This window comes from Schistocerca serialis, chromosome 1, assembly GCF_023864345.2.
Source record: "Schistocerca serialis cubense isolate TAMUIC-IGC-003099 chromosome 1, iqSchSeri2.2, whole genome shotgun sequence".
Classification (NCBI taxonomy): domain Eukaryota; kingdom Metazoa; phylum Arthropoda; class Insecta; order Orthoptera; family Acrididae; genus Schistocerca; species Schistocerca serialis.
The window spans coordinates 229,822,077-229,846,102 of record NC_064638.1 but is presented as its reverse complement, the minus strand read 5'-3'; the positions used below and the strand labels follow the sequence as shown (position 1 = coordinate 229,846,102).

The following is a 24,026-nucleotide window of genomic DNA, read 5'->3' as shown; positions in this document are numbered from 1 at the left end:
TAGATTTTGCTACCCTTATTACTCTTCGTAGGCAATCTACTTTTTTAAGTGTTCGGCATCACATGTTCGAACAAATGAATTTTTGTTAAATGGACTGCGGCCCAGATACGAAGTGAGCTGAAGAAAATACACAGGAACCTTGCATACTCAACACGGGCGTTTATTATTATTATATTATTATTATTATGAATTTGAACGTGGTCTTACTAGCAATGCAAACCTCGCACGTTCCAGAAATACATCTGAGTTTTTTCTGAATAAATCTTTCTGTGTAGGGTGTATCATAATTAATGGCGAAAACGCATACAGTTGACAGTACACGGTATTAGAAGCAAAAAAGTCTCAGTAAACATAGGGTCGAAAATGCATACCTTAAGAGCTACTAGCAATTTTTCATCTTCGATACTGTGAAGCAAATCTCTTCTACTGAAAGCTCTTTGCTTTCCATATTTTGGGAAATGGTAATGTGGATCATAACAAGAAAAAAAATGTCCAGTAAACATGTGCTTTAAAATGCATACCTTAAGAGCTGTGAGGACGTGCTCATCTTCGCTACTTGGAAACACAGCTCTTCTAATGAACAATTGCTCATAACGAGTCGGGGCGTGGAATGTCAGAAGCTTGAACGCGGAAAGGAAACTAGAAAATCTGAAAAGGGAAATGCAAAGGCTCAATCTAGATATAGTATGGGTCAGTGAAGTAAACTAGAAAGAAGACAAGTATTTATGGTCAGATGAATACAGGGTAATATCAGCAGCAGCAGAAAATGGTATAACAGGAGTAGGATTCGTTATGAATAGGAAGGTAGGGCAGAGAGTGTGTTTCTGTGAACAGTTCAGTGACAGGATCGTTCTTACCAGAATCGACAGCAAACCAACACCGACAACGATACTTTGTAGGTATACATGCCGAGTCGCAAGCTGAAGATGAGAAAGTATATGAGGATATTGAAAGGTTAATAGAGCATGTAAAGGGGGATGAATATCTAATAGTCACGGGGGAATGGAATGGAGTTGTAGGGGAAGAAGTAGTCGAAAAAGTTACAGGAGAATATGGGCTTGGGACAAGGAATGAGAGAGGAGAAAGACTGATTGAGTTCTGTAACAAGTTTCAGCCAGTAATAGCGAATACCCTGTTCAAGAATCACAAGAGGAGGAGGTATACTTGGAAAAGGCCGTGTGATACGGGAAGATTTCAGTTAGATTACATCATGGTCAGACAGAGATTCCGAATTCAAATACTGGATTGTAAGGCGTACCCAGGAGCAGATATAGACTCAGATCACAATATAGTGGTGATGAAGAGTAGGCTGAAGTTCAAGACATTAGTCAGGAAGAATCAATACACAAAGAAGTGGGATACGGAAGTAATAAGGAATGAAGAGATACGCTTGAAGTTCTCTAAGGCTATAGATATAGCAATAGGGAACAGCTCAGTAGCAGTACAGTTGAAGAGGAATGGACATCTCTAAAAAGGGCCATCACAGAAGTTGTAACGGAAATCGTAGGTACAAAGAAGGTAACTGCGAAGAAACCGTAGGTAAGAGAAGAAATACTTCAGCTGATTGATGAAAGGAGGGAGTACAAAAATCTTCTAGGAAACTCAGGAATACGGAAATACAAGTCTCTGAGGAATGAAATAAATAGGAATTGCAGGAAAGATAAGACGAAATGGTTGCAGGAAAAATGTGAAGACACTGAAAAAGAAATGATTGTGGGAAGGACTCAGCATACAGGAAAGTCAAAAACCTTCGGTGATTTTAAAAGCAAGGGTGGTAACATTTAGAGTGCAACGGGAATTCCCCTGTTAAATGCAGAAGAAAGTGCGGGTAGGTGGAAAGAATACATTGAAATCCTCTATGAGGGCGAAGATTTGTCTGACGTGACAGAAGAAGAAACAGGATTCGATTTAGAAGAGACAGGGGATCCAGTATTAGAATCAGAATTTAAAAGAGCTTTGGGGACTTAAGGTCAAATAAGGCAGAAGGGGTAGATAACATTCCATCTAAAATAATTGGGGGAAGTGGCAACATAACGACTATTCACGTTAGAGACATACCATCTGACTTTCGAAAAAGCATCATCCACCCAATCCCGAAGACGGCAAGAGCTGACAAGTGCGAGAATTATCGCACAATCAACTCAACAGCTCATGCATCCAAGTTGCTTACAAGAATAATGTACAGAAGAATGGAAAAGAAAATTGAGAATGCGCTAGATGACGATCAGTTTGGCTTTAGGAAAAGTAAAGGCACGAGAGAGGCAGTTCTGACGTTGTGGTTAATAATGGAAGCAAGACTAAAGAAAAATCAAGAGACGTTCATAGAATTTGTCGACCTGGAAAAAGCGTTCGACAATGCAAAACGGTGCAAGATGTTCGAAATTCCGAAAAAAGGAACGGTGAGCTATAGAGAGAGACGGGTCATATACAATATATACAACTGCCAAGAGGGAATAATAAGTGTGGACGACCAAGAACGAATTGCTCGTATTAAGAAGGGAGTAAGACAAAAATGTAGTCTTTCGCCCCTACTGTCCAATCTGTACATCGAGGAAGCAATGATGGAAATAAAAGAAAAGTTTAGGAGCGGAATTAAAATTCATGGTGAAAGGATATCAATGATACGATTCGTTGATGACATTGCTATCCTGAGTGAAAGTGATGAAGAATTACATGATCTGCTGAACGGAATGAACAGTCTAATGATAACAGAGTATAGATTGAGAGTAAATCGAAGAAAGACGAAGGTAATGAGAATTAGTAGAAATGAGAACAGCGAGAAATTTAACATCAGGATTGATGGTCACGAAGTAGATGAAGTTAAGGAATTCTGCTCCCTAGGCAGTAAAATAACCAATGGCAGACAGAGCAACGAGGACATCAAAAGAAGACTAGCTATAGCAAAGAAGACATTCCTGGCCAAGAGAAGTCTACTAATATCAAATATCGGCCTTAATTTGAGGAAGAAATTTCTAAGAATGTACGTCTGGAGTACAGCATTTGATGGTAGTGAAATATGGACTGTGGAAAAACCCGAACAGAAGAGAATCGAAGCATTTGAGATATGGCGCTAAAGACGAATGTTGAAAAGTAGGTGGACTGATAAGGTAAGGAATGGGGAGGTTGTGCGTGGAATCGGAGAGGAAAGGAATATGTGGAAAACACTGATAAGGAGAAGTAACAGGATGATAGGAAATCTGTTAAGACATGAGGGAATGACTTCCATGGTACTAGAAGGAGCTGTAGAGGGCAGAATCTGTAGAGGAAGAAAGAAATTGGAATACATCCAGCAAAGAATTGAGGACGTAGGCTGCAAGTGCTACTCTGAGATGAAGATGTTAGCACAGAAGAGGCATTCGTGGCTGGTCGCATCAAACCAGTCGGAAGACTGATGACCAAAAAAATCGTATACCTCGAACCACTGTAGCACGAGTCTGTCCTTGTGAGACGGATACTTATGGGCTGGAAGATCACATCGGTGCAGGGAAAAACATCAAGCACGAAGGGATGCTGGTGGCTCGCAGTTTTGTTGTAGTCCACAGTTATCATGGAGCCTTGGACTACTACAATAAATCCCATGGAACCCAAGGTGAATGTCCTCCATAGCATAATGCTGTCCTTACCGGCCTGCGTCAGTGGCGCGGTGCACGTTTCGAGGAGCAGTTCGCCTGGATGACCGCATTCTCGGAAAGGACCATCCATATGGTGTAAAAAGAAACGCATATTATCCGACCAGGAGACACGTTTCCATTGATCCATGGTTCCAGACTCGCTTACCCCATGCCCACTGCAATAGTAATTAACGATGTCGTTGGGTCAACATGGGGACACATAGATAACGTCTGTTACGAAGCCATATGTTCAAAATTAAGTGGTGTGCTCCGAAACACCTGCACAAGCGTTGTAATCTGCCACAAGATTTGCCATCAGAACTTCCCCAAATTGCTACATATTGTGTTTTACGGAACGGTCAGCCCTTTGGCGTCCACATTTTTTGATGTCGTGTGGACATCCAACATCTTGTCACCTATTTCTTATTTCGCCGTCCTTCAACTACTTTCCATAGATGCTCATGTCAGTAGTACGCGAGCAGCCCAAAGCATTCACCGTTTCCGATATACTATTTACGGGTGCCAAGGAGTAGCAATTTGCCCTTTTTCTAAGTCACTTACGTTAGTGAATTTCCCCATTTTCGGCCTGTATCATCCCCTATTCGCCTTCGCTCTACTTCTGTACTTTTATTGCCTTGTCACTTGCCCACAACACCACCAGGCATCATTGAGTCTCGAGGTGATGTGTGGTCGTGTCCGCAGCTCGTGGTCGTGCAGTAGCGTTCTCGCTTCCCACGCCCGGGGTCCCGGGTTCGATTCCCGGCGGGGTCGGGGATTTTCTCTGCCTCGTGATGATTGGGTGTTGTGTGCTGTCCTTGGGTTAGTTATGTTTAAGTAGTTCTAAGTTCTAGGGGACTGATGACCATAGATGTTAAGTCCCATAGTGCTCAGAGACATTTGAACCATTTTTTTGTGTGGTCGTAATGCTTTGGCTCATCGGTGTAAATTCGTACGGAATATGTAATCTGCATGTGCGACTGGTCTGAGAACTTATTGACAGGCGCCAACAAGTTACACTGCACTGTAGAGTTGCGCGCTACCAAAACTACGATTCTGTAGTTTTAGTGTAGCACACTACTGGCCATTAAAATTGCTACACCACGAAGATGACGTGCCACAGAAGCGAAATTTAACCTACAGGAAGACGATGCTGTGATACGCAAATGATTTGCTTTTCAGAGCATTCACACAAGGCTGGAGCCGGTGGCAACACCTACAACGTGCTGACATGAGGTAAGTTTCCAACTGATTTCTCATACACAAACAGCAGTTGATCGGCGTTGCCTGGTGAAACATTGTTGTGATGACTCGTGTAAGGAGGAGAAATGCGTACCATCGGGGTTTCCGACTTTGATAAATGTCGGATTGTAGCCTATCGCGATTGCGGTTTATCGTATCGCGACATTGCTGCTCGCGTTGGTCGAGATCCAATGATTGTTAGCAGAATATGGAATCGGTGCGTTCAGGAGGCTAATACGGAACGCCGTGCTGGATCCCAACGGCCTCGTATCACTAGCAGTCGAGATGACAGGAATCTTATCCGCACGGCTGTAACGGATCGTGCAGCCACGTCTCGATCCCTGAGTCAACAGATGGGGATGTTTGCAAGACAACAACCATCTGCACGAACAGTTCGACGATGTATGCAGCAGCATGGACTATCAACTTGGAGACCATGGCTGCGGTTATCCTTGACGCTGCATCACAGAGAGGAGCGCCTGCGTTGGTGTACTCAATGACGAACCTGGATGGACGAATGGCAAAACGACATTTTTCGGATGAATCAAGGTTCTGTTTACAGCATCACGATGATCGCAACCGTGTTTGGCGACATCGCGGTGAACGCACATTGGAAGCGTGTATTCGTCATCGCCATACTGGCGTATCACCCGGAGTGATGGTATGGGGTGCCATTGATTACACGTCTCGGTCACCTCTCGTTCGCATTGACGACACTTTGAACAGAGGACGTTACATTTCAGATGTGTTACGACCCGTGGATCTATCCTTCATTCGATCCCTGCGAAACCCTACATTTCAGCAGGATAATGCATGACCGCAATTTGCAGGTCCTGTACGGGTCTTTCTGGATACAGAAAATGTTCGACTGCTACCCTGGCCAGCACATTCTCCAGATTTCTCACCAATTGAAAACGTTTGGTCAATGGTAGCCGAGCAACTGCCTCGTCACAATACGCCAGTCACTACTCTTGATGAACTGTGGTATTGTGTTGAAGCTGCATGGGCAGCTGTACCTGTACACGCCATCCAAGCTCTGTTTGACTCAATGCCCAGGCTTGTTGAGGCCGTTATTACGGCCAGAGGTGGTTGTTCTGGGTACTGATTTCTCAGGATCTATGCACCCAAATTGCGTGAAAATATAATCACATGTAAGTTCTAGTATAATATATTTGTCCAATGAATACCCGTTTATCATCTGCATTTCTGCTTGGTGTAGCAATTTTAATGGCCAGTAGTGTATATAAATGACGCTATACTTGGTATACTACCCGTAGTGTTGGTAACATTGGCAAGGAAAGACACCTAAATGAATGTGTGTGAGACGAGATGCGAGTCGATGACTTCTCTTTGTTTTCTGTTCGTTTTGCACAAAATTCGCACATCATTAGTCCACTGTGTATTTTATATCCTTACAAAATACAGATTTAATTTTATGAGTAATATAAATTAGTCATCGCGTAACTTCTGAGCTTTTGAGTAACCAAAGCAATTGTTTTTTATGCAAGTGCGGTTTACATGGATGCGAAACGGAAGGATGTAAATATAAATTTTTGCAATTCGGATCGCTGCGAAACGAACGATGCCATTATGGCCTTATCACTTTACGACAAGGTGTAAAAAAGACCTGAGGATGGTCATCACGAACTGAAACCGGTCATCGTCAAAAGAACTGATATTGTGATCAAAGACTGGAATAAAAAAACATTTGAACACGCAGGGAGTCGTGGTTTTGGAAAGTATCGACAGGAATGTGGAGCCCTGCTGACCCCTTCACCCAGGCCAGCTAAGATAGGTGTCTCCGTTGAGAAACCATGCCCCATACATTCCGATCAAGGTGGTCCCACAGGTTCTCAAATTACTTTAAATCTGTAGAGTTTAGTGATCAGGGGAGTACGGTAAATTCATCCTGATGCCCTGCAAACCGCGCTGTGTGACACGTTGCATTATCCTAATGGTAGATGGCATTATGCTGAGGAGAAACAAACTGAATGTAGGGATGTAACATGGTCGCCAAGGAAAACTTTCGTTAATCCATTGTGCCTCCGAGAATGACGAGATCACCCAGACAATGCCATGGAAACATTCCCCAGAGCTAACGCTCCGTCCTCCAAACCTGAAGCCTTCCGACGATTACTGCGCTTGTCAACTTACTTCTTATTGTTCAACTTTCAGTATTTTGTTTATCTTTTACAAATTACATCCAGCTTTATTGACATGTATTGAAAATCAAAATTGTATTTTATTCGCAGTGACGTAATAGGTTGCTATAGGTGAACTAATCCTACAAAGCCTGATATGGGAGCACTATTCATCTCAATTTTGATACTTTTCTAGTAAATCCTTTTAAAACAATTGTAGCACGAGGTCAAAATACCTCGATTCTGATAAACAGTTGCCCTCAACAGATGGAGTTTTAATTACTAGTATTTAATCAAATCAATGATAAACATTCTCTGATGACTCTCGTAATACTTTGTCTAGAAAAATCAGTTTCAGTTTCGTAATTCTGTGACCAAACGGAACCGTTTGATAAACATCACAATAACATTATGTTTGATTTTTATTTTATCATATGTCAAGTAATTTTAGTTGTTGTATCTGCCTAGCCCTTCCACATTCCCTTCAACCCACTTCAATCAATATACAGAGTGTTTATAAATGAATATCGGGGTTTTAACACTTTATAATTTTTATTACATTAAACTTACAGTTATAAATGATATGTCAAATGAAAGAGCAACTCAAACAGTTTTACCAAGAACCTTATAAATGTTCACTGGCATAGCGAAGTACGCCATTGGTTGAACTTCACTGCACCCAAGCGCTGGATAGGCCGGAAAGGGCCCAATGACAATGCTTGTTTTGCATGGCGTCTCCGTTCACCCGATCAACCGCCATGCGATTTTTCCTTTGGAGCTTCGTCAAGGACCGTGTGTGCGTGCCTCCGCTACCAGCAGACCTCCCTGGAAGAAACCGGATTGAAGCAGCTGTTGCTACAATCACTGAAGAGACACTTATCAACGTTTGGGAAGAACTCAGCTATAGACTTGATGTGTGCCGTGTGACAAATTGTGCTCACATTGAACATTTATAAGACTCTTGGTAAAACTGTTTGAGTTGCTCTTTCATTTGACATATCATTTATAACTGTAAGTTTAATATAATAAATTAAAACCCCGATGTTCATTTATAAACACCCTGTATTAGAAACGCGAGTTGCATACGAACAGACCCAGCAATTTGTGAGGCACACCGAATGTCATTTAGAAGCACTGAGGTATCCATATAACTAGCCGTCAGCATAACCTTAAAATTATATGAGACTTAATTTGTTTCATAAAGCACGTCGTAATTCTGAAATAGGGCTCGTTTGATGCCATGGGAATGACGTCACCATCATCATCATCATCATCATCAGCCAATTCAATCATTAAATGATGTGGCCTCTTCGAGTCATGGATTCAGGTAGGCTTTCAGCAGTCTTCTCCAAGTGGGACGGTCTTGGGCAGTTCTCTGCCAAGTGTTACCAGCGATCTTCTTGATGTCTTTGTCCCATCTGTCTGGTGGTCTTCCTCTAGGCCTCCGGTGCTCTCTCGGACTCCACTCCAGTACTAGCTTCGTCCATCTGTTGTCTTTTCTTCTTGCGACGTGGCCAACCCACTGCCATTTCAAGGAACTTACTGTCTCTAAGATGTCATTAACCTTCGTCATAGACCGGATGTCATCTGCCCTTTTCCTGTCCTTTCTTGTATAGCCCAGCATTGATCTCTCCATGGCTCTCTGTGCTGTCCTAAGTTTCCCTTTAGTAAATGAGTTCAGTGTCCATGTCTCGCAGCCATACGTCATCACAGAAAGAATACATTGATCAAATACTGCTTTCTTCAAATTTACTGGCATTTTTGATCTGAATACTTTTGAATTCTTCCCAAATGCTTGCCAGCCAAGCTTGATGCGTCGATAGATTTCTGGCCTTATGTCTCCCTTCATATTTATAATCTGGCCAAGGTAGACATATTCACTGACCTCTTCTAGTAGACTGTCCTTGACTTTCACATCTCCAGCTGGGACCCATTTGTTGGACATTACTTTTGTTTTGGAAAGGTTCATGTTCAAGCCAACCAGCTGACATTCCGATGCAAGATCTGTAACTAAGTTTTGGAGCTCTGCGAAGTCTTTGGCCAGTGAGGCAATATCATCAGCAAATCTCAAGTTGGTAAGCCTTCTTCCATTAACTCTAATTCCCTTAACTTCCCAGCTCAGCTTTGACATAGCCATTTCCAATACAGCAGAGAACAGTTTTGGGGAGATGGGATCGCCTTGCTTGACACCCCTCATGATGACGTCACAAACCACCACAATAAGAAAGCGGTTTTGGTCACAGTCTTGACATGATACTGGCAGGTTTATCAAGCGGAAGCTTTGACCATCATGTGCGTACTTTTCAAATTGTCGCCCTGTTTGTTTTTGTGCACTGTGAATGTACCAACACTGATTCAGCATTAATAGCAACAAAAAAGTGGACCAGTACAATTGCAACCTGGACAACCACCACAAGATAAGTTTATCCGTCAGAGTTGTGGATTTGGGATTCTTCATTCTTATGGGGTCCCGTATGAACGTCACTTTCAAGTTAAGCTACAGTAGACAGATGTCAGGGTTACTCAGCCCTCTGTATTGTAATATACATGGTTCCCTCTTGGCAAGCTGGCCACAAGATCGTCGAGACGTTGGTACACAAGTCTGTCTCGCTCTTTGACGGCAGCCCTCCTGAGATTGTCCGGTTTTGTGAGGAGAGGTCCTGCAACGACGCACTGCGAGTATCAGCTGGTCCCAAGCGTGATAAGTCTGGTTCATTTTGGCAGATGCAGCAGGCCATTCCATTCGGTTGTTCCTGCTTCTTGGAGCAAGGTATTCACGAGGTGGGCGAGGTGTGCTCGTGCATTATCGCCCTGGAAACTGAATTCATCGCTGTAAAGGCTGGCCAACAGGTTGGAGGACCCTGCCCCGATATAGCACAACCCTCAAACTAGCCTCGATAGCGAAGCGAGAGTCCGACATACGTGCAGGATGTCGACTCAGACAGTGACTGAGCAACATCCCCGTGGGACTGCCCGCCCGTAACGTATATTGGTACCTGGCCGCCTCCACACTCTTCTACGGCTATCATTAGGCGCCAGACAAATCCTGCATTCGTCAGTGAAGAGAATCATGTCACTGACTCAGGTTCCATTCTACCATCTTCTCACACTTCGATGCTGTCGATCTAAAGTAACGAAGATAATCATAAGTCACTGCCTCAGGTTCCATTCCACCTTTTCCTCACTCCTCGATGCTGTGAATCTGGAGTATCCGATGATTAACACTCATTCACAAATAAACACCTGGAACTAAGAGCTTATATATGTTACAGACGCCTACATAGTAATACAACCTTTTTTTCATATCTAACGTCCATGGCGAAGATTTTAAAAATGACGCACGAGACCCAGCTTTCAGCACAGTTTTTCCTTAACGTTTCCTAACGTCATTTCTGTTTAAAGCACGTCTAATGTTGTTAAATAAGCAAGGTGGCGCACTCGGGAGGACGGCAGTTCAAACATACGTCCGGCCATCCTGAATTAGATTTTCCGTGATTTCCCTAAATCGCTTCTGGTAAATGCGGGGATCGCTCCTTCCAAAGGGCACGGCCAGCTTCCTTCCCCATCCTCCCCTATGGATCGATGATGTCGCTGTTCGGTCCCCTGCCCCAAATCAACCAGCCAATCTGATGTTGTTAAGAACTTTCCTTAAAGTACAAATATTTAAAAAAATCTGATGTCGCTCGGCGCATGCACACCTGTCCCGATATATCTAACCAAAGCTACAGCTGTTGCAGAAACTGAGCATTCTTTATTCAAGTTAAATATATTTTTGAAAAATGCTTACATTCTAAGGCATAGTTATCCAGTTTGGTAGTACCACCAATAAGAGAAACGTGGTGCAAATGGTAATAGGTTTTTTTGATTGGTGAGAGAGTGTACCAGAAATATTGAAAAATATTAAATAGCAGAACTAGAAGCAAGATGGCGCACATTTCTGTAGAACGTGTTTGATAAACTCCAAGACGCCATCTTTCAACGCAGAAATCACAAATGATCTTCGGCCCACTATGGAATTGTCCCGATAGGAGAGTTAAGCCCTCACAGAGGCACAGAAGCAGTCATTCTTCACACACTCCATCCGTGAATGGAAAAGGAACAGACTTGAACACGTTCACGCTAGCATCTACCACCGGTAAGTCCCGATAGATCCTACCACTGAGTGGCATGTACACCGGTGGCTAACACTCTACTCTACCAATTATGCTACCTGCAACACATTAATGTGTGACGTACGATAGGCGTTTGAAAAGTCCGTGCAAAAATAAAATCTACTTACGTGTTTGGGGTAAACTTTCCTTATTTTTCGACATAGTCTCCTTTTAGACTTATACACTTCGTCCAACGCTGTTCTAATTTGTTGATCATTTCCGAATAATAGGAATTGTCCAAGTCTGCAAAATAGCTAGCTAACAGTTGCTGCAATCGCCTACTCGTTTAAATAAAATCTTTGTCCTGCCAGTCATTTCTTCAAATTGGGGAACAAATAGTAGTCCGAGGGAGCCAAGTCTGGAGAATAGGGGGGATGTAAAACCGAGTTGGAATCCTATTTCCATTAATTTTGCGACCGCAATTGCTGTGGTGCGTGCTGGTGCATTATCGTGATGGGGAAGGAGTTTTTTGCGGTCCAATCGCCGGCGTTTTTCTTGCAGCTCGGTTTTAAAACGCTCCAATAACGATGAATAATATGCACCTGTATTAGTTTTACCCTTTTCCAGATAGTCGATGAGAATTATCCATGGCGAATCCCAAAAGACAATCGCCATAACCTTTCTGGCAGAAGGAATGGTTTTCGCCTTTTTTGGTGCAGATTTTCCCTTGGTAACCCATTGTTTAGATTGTTCTTTGGTCTCAGGAGTATAGTAATGTATTCATGTTTCTTCCACAGTGACGAAACGACGCTTAAAGTCCTACGGATTCTTCCTGAACAGCTGCAAACCATCCTTGCAACACTAAGACGATTCCGTTTTTGGTCAAGCGTGAGCAATCGCGGAACCCATCTAGCGGTTAGCTTTCTCATATCCAAATGTTTATGCAAAATACTATGTAACCGTTTATTCGAGATGCCCACAGCACTAGCAATCTCACGCACCTTAACTCTTGTGTCATCCATCACCATATCATGGATTTTATCAATGATTTCTGGAGTCGTAACCTCCACAGGGCGTCCAGAACGTTCAGCATCACTTGTGCCCATATGGCCACTCCGAAAATTTTGGAACCACTTACAAACTATTCTAATCGAAGGTGCAGAGTCACCGTAATGCTTATCAAGCTTCACTTTAGTCTCCAGGGGCGTTTTGCCTTTCATAAAGTAATGTTTAATCACCACACGAAATTCTTTTTCGTCCATTTTCTGACAATCACTCGACTTCCTTGATTCACTCGAATGCCAAACACAAAAAAATAGACCAATATGGCTGAAACTTGGTGTGCGTTCTTTCTAAAGATATTACTAACTAAACATGACCTTGTTACGCGCCGGTGGTGCAATCTCTCGGACTCTGCACGGACTTTTCAAACGCCCCTCGTATTACCTATTGGCCAGAGGCAACGAACAACTGTGAATATAATTTTGTGTGACCCTTCAACAAGACAGTTTTCTAAATAAATGAGATATCCCATTCTTTGTGATAAATAAAGTGGAAATTATTCTATGATCTCTCGTTGGCTTAGAACAATGGGCTTATGCCATTTTCAAAATAAAAGATCAGGTAATTAAATTCACTGTCCAACAGAATTAAAGGATAACTTTTTCGAAAGCCCATAATTCTCACATTGAGATGCTTAAGTTTGAAATTTAGCTCAAAGGTGCATACAACCTTCTTCTGTAATGGTGCAAAAGCGTGGGGCACTGCAACATCACCCTCGGGCTCGACGACGCTGAAAAAAGCAAGGTGCCGACAAAATGCAAAAAAAAAAAAAAGCTACAACTCAGAAGTTCATGTGACGCGTAAGGTGAGTTAATAACGTCACATTGGCACCAAATTTCACCTCAGTTCTACCCAATGTCACCGTGGAAGTGTCACACGATAGGACTGTCTTCAGACTCCCTCTTACACACATTTCACCCCTCGCTCCTTTTGACGCCTCCGAGATGGAGGCCGGAAACGCGACGCTTATTGTTGAAATAACGCGATTTAGTTATGAGAGCACAAGGAAAACATTCCAGATACGAGGTGCATTCAAGTTCTAAGGCCTCCGATTTTTTTCAATTAACTACTCACCCGAAATCGATGAAACTGGCGTTACTTCTCGACGTAATCGCCCTGCAGACGTACACATTTTTCACAACGCTGACGCCATGATTCCATGGCAGCGGCGAAGGCTTCTTTAGGAGTCTGTTTTGACCACTGGAAAATCGCTGAGGCAACAGCAGCACGGCTGGTGAATGTGCGGCCACGGAGAGTATCTTTCATTGTTGGAAAAAGCCAAAAGTCACTAGGAGCCAGGTCAGGTGAGTAGGGAGCATGAGGAATCACTTCAAAGTTGTTATCACGAAGAAACTGTTGCGTAACGTTAGCTCGATGTGCGGGTGCGTTGTCTTGGTGAAACAGCACACGCGCAGCCCTTCCCGGACGTTTTTGTTGCAGTGCAGGAAGGAATTTGTTCTTCAAAACATTTTCGTAGGATGCACCTGTTACCGTAGTGCCCTTTGGAACGCAATGGGTAAGGATTACGCCCTCGCTGTCCCAGAACATGGACACCATCATTTTTTCAGCACTGGCGGTTACCCGAAATTTTTTTGGTGGCGGTGAATCTGTGTGCTTCCATTGAGCTGACCGGCGCTTTGTTTCTGGATTGAAAAATGGCATCCACGTCTCATCCATTGTCACAACCGACGAAAAGAAAGTCCCATTCATGCTGTCGTTGCGCGTCAACATTGCTTGACAACATGCCACACGGGCAGCCATGTGGTTGTCCGTCAGCATTCGTGGCACCCACCTGGATGACACTTTTTGCATTATCAGGCCGTCATGCAGAATTGTGTGCACAGAACCCACAAAAATGCCAGCTCTGGAGGCGATCTGTTCAACAGTCATTCGGCGATCCCCCAAAACAATTCTCTCCACTTTCTCGATCATGTCGTCAGACCGGCTTGTGCGAGCCCGAGGTTGTTTTGGTTTGTCGTCACACGATGTTCTGCCTTCATTAAACTGTCGCACCCTCGAACGCACTTTCGACACATCCATAACTCCATCACCACGTCTCTTTCAACTGTCGATGAATTTCAATTGGTTTCACACCACGCAAATTCAGAAAACGAATGATTGCACGCTGTTCAAGTAAGGAAAACGTCGCCATTTTAGGTATTTAAAAGAGTTCTCATTCTCGCCGCTGGCGGTAAAATTCCATCTGCTGTATGGTGCTGCCATCTCTGGGATGTATTGACAATGAACGCGGCCTCATTTTAAAACAATGCGCATGTTTCTATCTCTTTCCAGTCTGGAGAAAAAATCGGAGGCCTTAGAACTTGAATGCACCTCGTACATAGCCGCTCAGTACAGGCACGAAAAGGCCACTGGGGGTGACATAAACGATCTTAGTGAAATCACGCCTTTCCCTGGTGCGTTGATTCCCACACATTTCGCGACCGAAAACGACGGTTTGCAGTGTGATGAGCTACTGGAAAACGTTCTTTACAACCTTTGACACCGATGATAGCTTCCCTGAGGTCATTGTGGGACTGTATCCCCATCGAATGTGATCGCGTCCGTTTGGAACGCAGTGCAAGCGATTTTTGCTCTCGTGTACGGGTTGGAATCACTAGGGACCGAACGATCCGACGAAATTTTAACGTGATTCAAAGCATCTACGGGTGCTTATGCTTTTTCAGCCCTCCTATCTTGTGTTCCGGCAACGGCCTTGCCGCAGTGGATACACCAGTTCCCATCAGATCACCGAAGTTAGGCGCTGTTGGGAGTGGCCAGCACTTGGATGGGAAGCCGTCCGGGCGGCCATGCGCTGTTGCCATTTTTTGGGGTGCACTCAGCCTCGTGATGCTAATTGAGGAGCTACTCGACCGAATAGTAGCGGTTCCAGTCACAGAAAACCCATCATAACGACTGGGAGAACGGTGTGCTGACCACACGCCCCTCCTATCCGCATCCTCAGCTCAGGATGACACGGCGGTCGGATAGTCCCGATGGGCCACTTGTGGCCTGAAGACGGTGTGCTTTTATCTTTTGTTCTCCTCTGGCGTGATCACGGTGGGATGCGACACTGACATCATTACAAATAAAAAAATATTCTGATTTTTTTCTTTACTTATATTTCATGATTCTGGGTCATCGGCAAGCACCCTATAGATTTTGATGGGTGAGTGTCAAAATATGTGACAAAAATGCCCGTATCTTTTGAGTGCACTGGCTTAGTAGGTTACGCGATTTGCTCTGCGAGAGACCCATAGAGCATAGCATGTGACATAAATTTCAACTTGACACGTCTGCCCCTTCCTGAGGAAAACGATTTTTAGCACTCGGACAGACAGACAGACAACGAAGTGATCCTGTAAGGGTTTCGTTTCTACCGAATGAAGTAGTGGACTCTAAAAGCAGTAAACTAAACTAAACTCCGACCGAAGAGGCCTTGGAAGGCCCAACGGTACCGACCGGCTGCCGTGTCATCCTCAGCACACAGGCGTCGCTGGATGCGGATACGGAGGGGCCTGTGGTCAGCACTCCGCTCTCCCGGCCGTATGACAGTTTACGAGATCGGAACCGTTACTTCTCAATCAAGTAGCTCCTCAGTTTACCTCGCAAGGATTGAGTGCACCCCGCTTGCCAACAGCGCTCGACAGACCGGATGGTCACGCATCCAAGTGCTAGCCCAGCCCGACAGCCCTTAACTTCGGTGGGCTGACGATAACCGGAGTTAGCACTGCGGCAAAGCCGTTGGCCGAAAAGCAGTATATTTTATTTTAAAAATATTTCTTTTGTCATTTCTTGTCCTCCTTCAAACTTAAGATTAAAACATTCTCGAATGGCTTGGAGTTCCCAGGACCGATATGCTGGCAGTATCAATGTCGGTAACAGGTAAAAACTGTCGAGATTCTCGATTCCCGTAGTAGATTAACTGTGTATATACATATTTGCAATTCAGTTTGTACGGAACCCTCAGAGCGCGACATCTACTCCCAGCTGGCCTGTTTTTTTTAAGTTTATCTTAGTTATTCCATTCCTTCAGCTGGGGATTGGGGTAATGTAGCTGTGTGTGTGTGTGTGTGTGTGTGTGTGTGTGTGTGTGTGTGTGTGTGCGAGGGGTGGAGGGGGTAGCTGACTGCGAGATACGATGTGTGCCCGACGTTTTGTTGAGTTGGAAGTGGGATGGGGGCTAGCATTTGGATGGAGGACGGGGAGGAGCTCCTGCATTTTTTGTTTACGATCCGTGTGCCCCAGGAAAGCAATTAACTGTGTAGCAGATCTTATAAAAATAATTTGATCTCCAGAGGAGATCTGCAGCGGATAGGCAGTAATGTATTGCGAATACGTAGAAAGAAGGATCCTTTATTGTATGATTATGTGATATCGGAACAAACACTGGTAGCAGTCACTTCTGTAAAATATCTGGGAGTATGCGTACTCTAACAACCCTACCACAACAAACGTCAAAATTTAATGATTGTGGTGTAGCTCACGCTGCTAAATACTGCATTTTCGGGCAACAACAAAGTTATTATGTGGCAGGTGTCATTAGAGCACAGTTAATAAAGTCATTTCATGTAATAATGAATAAACTAGGCACTTATCTTTCTTGTTTCCCATGCTGGTCTCGTCGAAAATCTAGGTGGTGATGATTCCAAGCTCGGATGCAAAGAGGCCTAGGTTTTATTCTGCTATATTCAAAAGTTTTGTAGATGCGCGTCACAAACCATTCCTGAAGATTGAACCTTTCAAAGTTACCATAATAGTGATGCAAAAAAATAATCAGCACTCCGAATTTAAGTTACACTTCCTTTTAATTGCTTTTATTGCAATATCACGTAACACACAAAACATCACTTCACAATACAAAACATACTTGAAAACATCTTCCTCACAGTCACTGTTAAAGTTCACATTTTATAAGCTGACTACAATATGCGTCTTTCCAACATGACGTCCAAGACTTAACTTTTTCAAGGTCCGACTCTCTAACAACTAACTAACTAATAATCGCTTACGCGCCCAAAAATCAGAGTTACAAGTACGTCAAAGATCATAGTGACAGAAGAAAGAATACACATAATAATAATATCATTGCAATATAAACGTATCGATGTATCACAAATGAAATCAAATCTGAATGTTGTCTCAGAAATATGTTAAGTGGTTAACAGAAACACAGTAGAATATTGCTGGTATCGAGGGGTTCAGGTGAGGTGCCGTAATAGTTGCGTAATTCAAGTACCATTACGGTACGGAATGATTTGAAGTGGAATGATCATATAAAATTAATTGTTGGTAAGGCGGGTGCCAGGCTGAGATTCATTGGGACAGTCCTTAGAAAATGTAGTCCATCAACAAAGGAGTGGCTTACAAAACACTCGTTCGACATATACTTGAGTATTGCTCATCAGTGAGGGATCCGTACCAGGTCGGGTTGACGGGACAGAGAAGATCCAAATAAGAGCGGCGCGTTTCGTCACAGGGTTATTTGGTAAGCGTGATAGCGTTACGGAGAAGTTTAGCAAACTCAAGTGGCAGACTCTGCAAGAGAGGCGCTCTGCATCGCGGTGTAGCTTGCTGTCCAGTTTTAGAGAGGGTGCGTTTCTGGATGTGGTATCGAATATATTGCTTCCCCCTACTTATACCTTCCGAGGAGATCACGAATGTGAAATTAGAGAGATTCGAGCGCGCACGGAGGCTTTTCGGCAGTCGTTCATCCCGCGAACCATACGCGACTGGAACAGGAAAGGGGGGTAATGACAGTGGCACGTAAAGTGCCCTCCGCCACACACCGTTGCGTGGCTTGCGGAGTACAAATGTAGATGTAGATGTAGAGAAAGAATCCGGAAACACAATGTGATTAATACCGACTGTAAAACAATAATAAATTGTTTATATATCTTTTGTTTATTCTTTTTTCTAAAACTCACATAATAACACTCGAATGTGCGACGTTTAACCTTTTAACTCTTCAGAACTTTATCTTTTTAGGTTAATGTAAATTATTTAAGTACAATGGCGACCATACACCATTTGTAAGCGCTTGTTTCTATTGGCTGAAACGAGTTCTTTCTCCAAAAAAAAAGTGGATACGTATCGTCTTCCTCTGTGGAAGGGGAAAACATAAGAAACAGAGAGGTACATTTGATTCTTACTGTACGTTGTCTCAGTTCGAGATTGCTCATTGAATTATTGCTTTAACATTTTATTAAAAATTTATGACACAATTTGTAGCCAGGATAGAAGGCGGAAAGCATACGAGATGTTACAACGTGCCATAAGGCTACGCTAGCTGTAGTTACAGACCTGAACATAATAGTTCTTTAACGTCTGAGGGTTGTCACTATACTCTTGGTTTTGAGTTGTACATTTTGTTGATAGCATATGGTTTTTCACTGTAGTGGAAATATTTTCACAGAAAGAAAAGTAACTGGGGCAACATAACGAATATATCATAATTAAATTACTGCTGAGACTTAGAGGCCATGATACCTAAATACTCATAATTTATTCTTGAACAACCTTCGAAATTTCGTCGGTGGAGTTCGGTATAAACCTCTGTAGCGTAGGAACGTTTGGTAGTAGGTGTAAAGTAAATAGGAAGCTATGAGCTGCTATAAAATAAATTAATTTCAGAAAAGCTTTAATTGTCTTCTGAAAATCTGAGCTGAATATATCGCCGCTACGGAGCGGTTTCATTTTGTTCAGAAAACGAAGCTCTGTTGTTGGCTACCGACGCGTTTCTGCTGTTAAGAGCCTGACTTGAAGCTACGTAGAGACATCTCAGGGCCAGTTTACGCATTGCAATACTATTTGGAATTGGAGCCGCTACGCGGCGCTGTTGAACCGCTATTGATCGAGCGTTGCCTGTGTCCAACGTGCAACGGAAGCTGTGCGTCCGCACAAAATACTGCATCTCTGCAGAGATGCGATTTGCGACGTTCAGATGATCTTTTCTAGTTCCGAAAGCGTCCTAACGGGCGTCATACGTCTTTCTAAGTGTTGTTAATAACTTTCACGTGGAATAACGCGCAACGAAAATTAAGTTTGCTCTCCCCTACCGACGAGAACGAAACGGGACGGCTCAGCTGTTTATCTGACGATCTGCTGGCGCCTGTTTATCGTCGTGGCGGCGAGAGGGGCCACGAGTGGGCTGGTTTGGGATGTTCCGGAGAGAAGAAGCCAACATTTCTTCGGCGAACGACCTGTGCTGACATCTGTGGGCCTTCGGCGCCTGCACCAGGGCGCTGCTATCCCGGCTAACCGCGCTAAGTGCCGCGGCGTTTTCCAGTCACCGTTATTTTTGGATGTGTGCGCCGAACCCGTGACTGAATACACAGATAAAGTAACTATAGCTAGTGTAAGTGCATCACAGGATATTTAGCAGAACGAAAGACAGTCGACTCATCTCAGTGAAAAGTGAGAATTGAACTGTAATAAGAACAACATCGCTTCTGTCAACACCAGAAGACCAAAATGTAGGTGGCGGTAAGGTCGTGTCTCAAGTGCTGTGTGCTGCAGTGGAACATAAACATCAAATTGGAAGACGCTCAGCTACATATTGATAAGAAGATGAGTAAATACAGGAAAATTGTGTTGTAGCGATTGTTTGTAGTGACAGTGTACATTTCCGCGGTGAAGTCATTTAGCGAAGCCTACACATCGACAATTTGTGTTTCTGGTATACATATCGACGATTTTGCACATTTATGTAAACAAGTTACGTTCGACAAATTTTAGACTACATGGTTCTACGATTTTAGACATATTGCCATTCTGAATAATGCTAAGAAAATAAACATTTGTTTTTATATGGCATAAAGTGAGGGTTGGTTTAACAGCAAAACTACAATTTTAGTTCGCAAAGTCTGTGCAAATTTGGACCAGGTGCACTGTAGAGTGATCCCGTTTCGCTCTGGAAAATAAAGCTGTGTTGTTACCTGCCAACTCATTTTTGCAGTGCTTGCATGACTTGAAGTTGCGTACAGATATGTAATAGAGAACGCTACGTAGATGTGTGACATTCGAAAAGTACTAGAAAGTAACAGAAATTCCAGGTCCGTCGAATACAAAGGCTTCTGATGTAAAGGGAAAAGAGAGATGTATTCGTTGGTCTCAGCGTATTACAGAACGTAATAATAATAATGCTGAACGTTGCTAGGTGCGCGGTGTACGACTTGAGTAAAGGTAATTAAAAAGCCTGTGAAGTGCATTGGAAGAGCTACATAGTGAATGATTGAATAATGACTGCAAACTAAGCACAGCAGTGAGAGACTTGCTATTAGATACTTTAGCGTCACAGTCTGGGAGTACAAGGGTAAACTGGCTTTGAGCAAGTGAACGCGTGACCTGAGGACGGATCCTTTAAGATAACAGAGAAGATGAGCGGCCGAAAAGTCCCGATGCTGACGAGGACGGCAAGTGGGGGAGCCCGCGAGGGTGGTGGCTCCACGAACGGGTCCGGAGGCGGCAGCAACCCCGTCAAGCTGGCGGGCGAGGAGTCCAAGGACAAGCTGTACGAGCCGAAGCACTCCAAGAAGCTGGTGCGCGTGCTCACCGTGGTGGCGTACATGTTCTCGGTGTCGCTGGCGGCCATCATGCTCTCCGTCTACTACGTCTTCCTGTGGAACCCGCGCGACCCGCCCGTAGGGCCCCGACCAGCCTCCTCCTCCACCCCCAGCTGCCAGCTGTCGCCACCCCCCGTGCAGTACCAGCAGGACCTGCAGATCTTCCGCCAGCACTTGATACAACACCACCAGCAGCTGGAGCAGCAGCCCAATGCTGCGGCACAAGGTGAGACTGTGCCGCGCCGATCGTCGTTTGTCACTCGCGGTAGCCTTCTCTTTCGTACGTAGAGTGAGGCTTTGACATCAGACACGTGCTGATGTAGATTCCGTTCTGAGGGACTGGGCCACCAACTGTTACTGCCTCCCTGCCCCAATCCTATTCCTTAAATATACGATGGTCATTCTAAAAGAAAAGAGAATCGTTTCTTGAGACATTTTTCTCCAGAATGAAGAAAGAAAAACGTATTTTGTCACCTTGTCAACTTCTTGAACCAGTCACTAACATTCTCTTTCAATTCATTGTCATTTCCACAGTGCTTTCCTTTCTAAAAATCATCAGTTTGAAAAAAAGTTGGTCTAAGACACTACAGTCATGAACTGCGCGACTGGTCCTGGCGTAGGTTCGAGTCCTCCCTCGGGCATGGGTGTGTGTGTTTGTCCTTAGGATAATTTAAGTTAAGTAGTGTGTACGCTTAGGGATTGATGACCTTAACAGTAAAGTCCCATAAGATTTCACACACATTTGAACATTTTTTGAGAAAAAGTTGACACTAGTCATCCCTTCGTCAACGCAGCACAATGCAGGCGAGCGTTATCGCAACAACAGTCGCTGGACATCCATCCACTCCATCTTTTTTATTCTGTCGCCATAATCATTTTGATGTTCACAGTTTGTTTTGCTGTTTTTGATTTTTAGGGATATGAGCGAGCTACTCCGATTTCTGGTGTTTTGTTGCAGGAGGACTTTTATGCAATACTACTAGTACTAGAAAGTAACAGAAATTCCAGCCCCGTCGAATACAAAGGCTTCTGATGTAAAAGAAAAAGATAGATGTATTCGTTGGCCCCATTGTATTACAGAACGTAATAATAACGTAATAATAACAGTGTAGTTCAAAAACACCTCGCCATTCTTGTTGTACCAAATGAGGAAAGTCAGTACAATTCCCATTCGTTGTTTTTTGTATTCTTTTGCCACATACCGAGGAACCCATTCGGCACACACATTTCTGTAGCCCAAATCACCATTAAGAATTTGCTAAAGAACTGAGTGTTAAATGTCAGTCCTTGATTTGAGTTTGTCAGTCACAACAGAAGGTTGGACAGATAATTCTCCGTCATGAGCATTCGTTCGTCCGCTGTTGAATGTGATACGCCACTCGCAAACTCAAATTTCATTCGTCAAATTTGCATAAAACTCGGTTATCTGTCTGGGGTGATCTTTCTTTGCCTTAAGAAACCGTATTACGCTAATAACCCCCACACGCTTCGTGGAGGGAGGAGAGGGAGTCGTTAATTACATTTTGCAATGACACAAATAAACAGTCACCACCGTTCTTACTCATTGCGCCATACTGGCACCAACGATTAGGAATGTCTATGACGTGCCGGTGGGGAGAGCATTGCATGGCTCGTCACATCAAAACGTTCTTTACTGTTAGAATGACACACGTAACTTGCCCTCGCCCTTCTTAATCAGCCACAGAGCCCTACGATTTTAAAAATAATAACAGTATATCATTACTATTGTACTAACACAATTTATATAATTTATTGTTGTTTAGTACATCGGTGCAGCGGAACATCCAAGAAACTGCAGTTCAGACAAACATATCATCGGAAAAGAATTTATCCAAAAAGTTGGGAAGTACTTGCGTCATGCAGCTGGTTTAAGAACTACATAGCAACAAATTTTTCTAACTTCGTAAATTTCATGATTTAAAAGGTGTAAAATTGAAGTGGCTGCTCACCATTTTAAGTATTTCACTTATCTCTAGAACTGTGAACACAGATCTGCAAGCCGGCCGGAGTGGCCGAGCGGTTAAAGGCGCTACAGTCTGGAACCGCACGACCGCTACGGTCGCAGGTTCGAATCCTGCCTCGGGCATGGATGTGTGTGATATAATGCCGGGGGGGGGGGGGGGGGGGGGTGAGCGGGATGCTGTGCTTATTTCTCGTTTGTACCTGTGTTCGGGAAACTCAGTGATTCTGTAATTTTTGCTTGGGGGGGGGGGGGGGGTGGGAGGCATCTTTTCCCTACTGTCTTGCCTTCTCTCAACTTCCTTTGGTTTGACACTTCCACTTGAGGACTCATGAAAGGTGCGAGAATTGTTGTTGTATGCAGGTATGGTGAGGCTGTGAAAGGCCGCCTTTCCGTGTCCGATATGTTTTCTATCATCGGTCAGGCCGCAATCCAATGCACACAACTGAATAGCATCCTGCAGCAAACGTATTGCCATTTTCAAAACTGAGTTCCCACTATACTGTACCCTCAACAAGTTATGTGAGAAATACAGAATTGAATGCATGTAAAAATATAAACAGTTTTAGCAAAATGTTGTTTTGGTGAGAGGGGAGGATTGTCAAAACCCATATGATCCCTCCCCCCCTCCCCTGGGCCCCTGAATGACATTAAAAACCTTTTGGCACTTTGAAAACATTGATAATGCTCATTAAAAGACTCGTGGCTCGTGGATATACTGCCACGTCGTCTCATCGAATACTTAAAATGCTAAACACCGAAATGACCAACTTTTCGGCCATGTTGGAACTGTCTTTCTCAAGGTGCAGTCTACGACCTGATGAAGGTCGCTGCAACACGTCCGAAAGGTTTTAGTATTTTAGCGTTTTAAGTATTTTATAACACGGCTGCACAACGAGGAGGATTTTGATGAGATTGCCCCTCAGTGTGGAAGCTTAAGTATTTAAATTGTTGAACTTTTATTCAAAATTTGTAATGCTACGGTTAAGACAAATTTATTCAAAAAATGTTCAAATGTGTGTGAAATCTTATGGGACTTAACTGCTAAGGTCATCATTCCCCAAGCTTACACACTACTTAACCTAAATTATCCTAAGGATAAACACACACACCCATGCCTGAGGGAGGACTCGAACCTCCGCCAGGACCAGCCGCACAGTCCATGACTGTAGCGCCTTAGACCGCTCGGCGACAAATTTATTCCCTTATGTGTTTTGGGTCACATAAACTGGAAACGAAGCTTAAATATTTTGATTACCTCTCAATTTGGACATAATGGAGCGTCTCTTTTTGGCCTGCCTCTGCTGCTGTATTGCGGGAGCGTCGCTTTCCACCATGAC

At 43.7% G+C, this 24,026-nt stretch overlaps 1 protein-coding gene and 1 pseudogene across 1 annotated transcript in view; both read left to right on the top strand.

Moving 5' to 3' along the window:
* LOC126466514 (uncharacterized) overlaps nt 1–24,026 on the top strand; it is a 378,159-nt gene that overhangs the window by 308,626 nt on the left and 45,507 nt on the right. The gene's annotated exons all lie outside the window — the stretch shown is intronic.
* Nucleotides 14,848–14,965, top strand: LOC126419821 (5S ribosomal RNA; annotated as a pseudogene).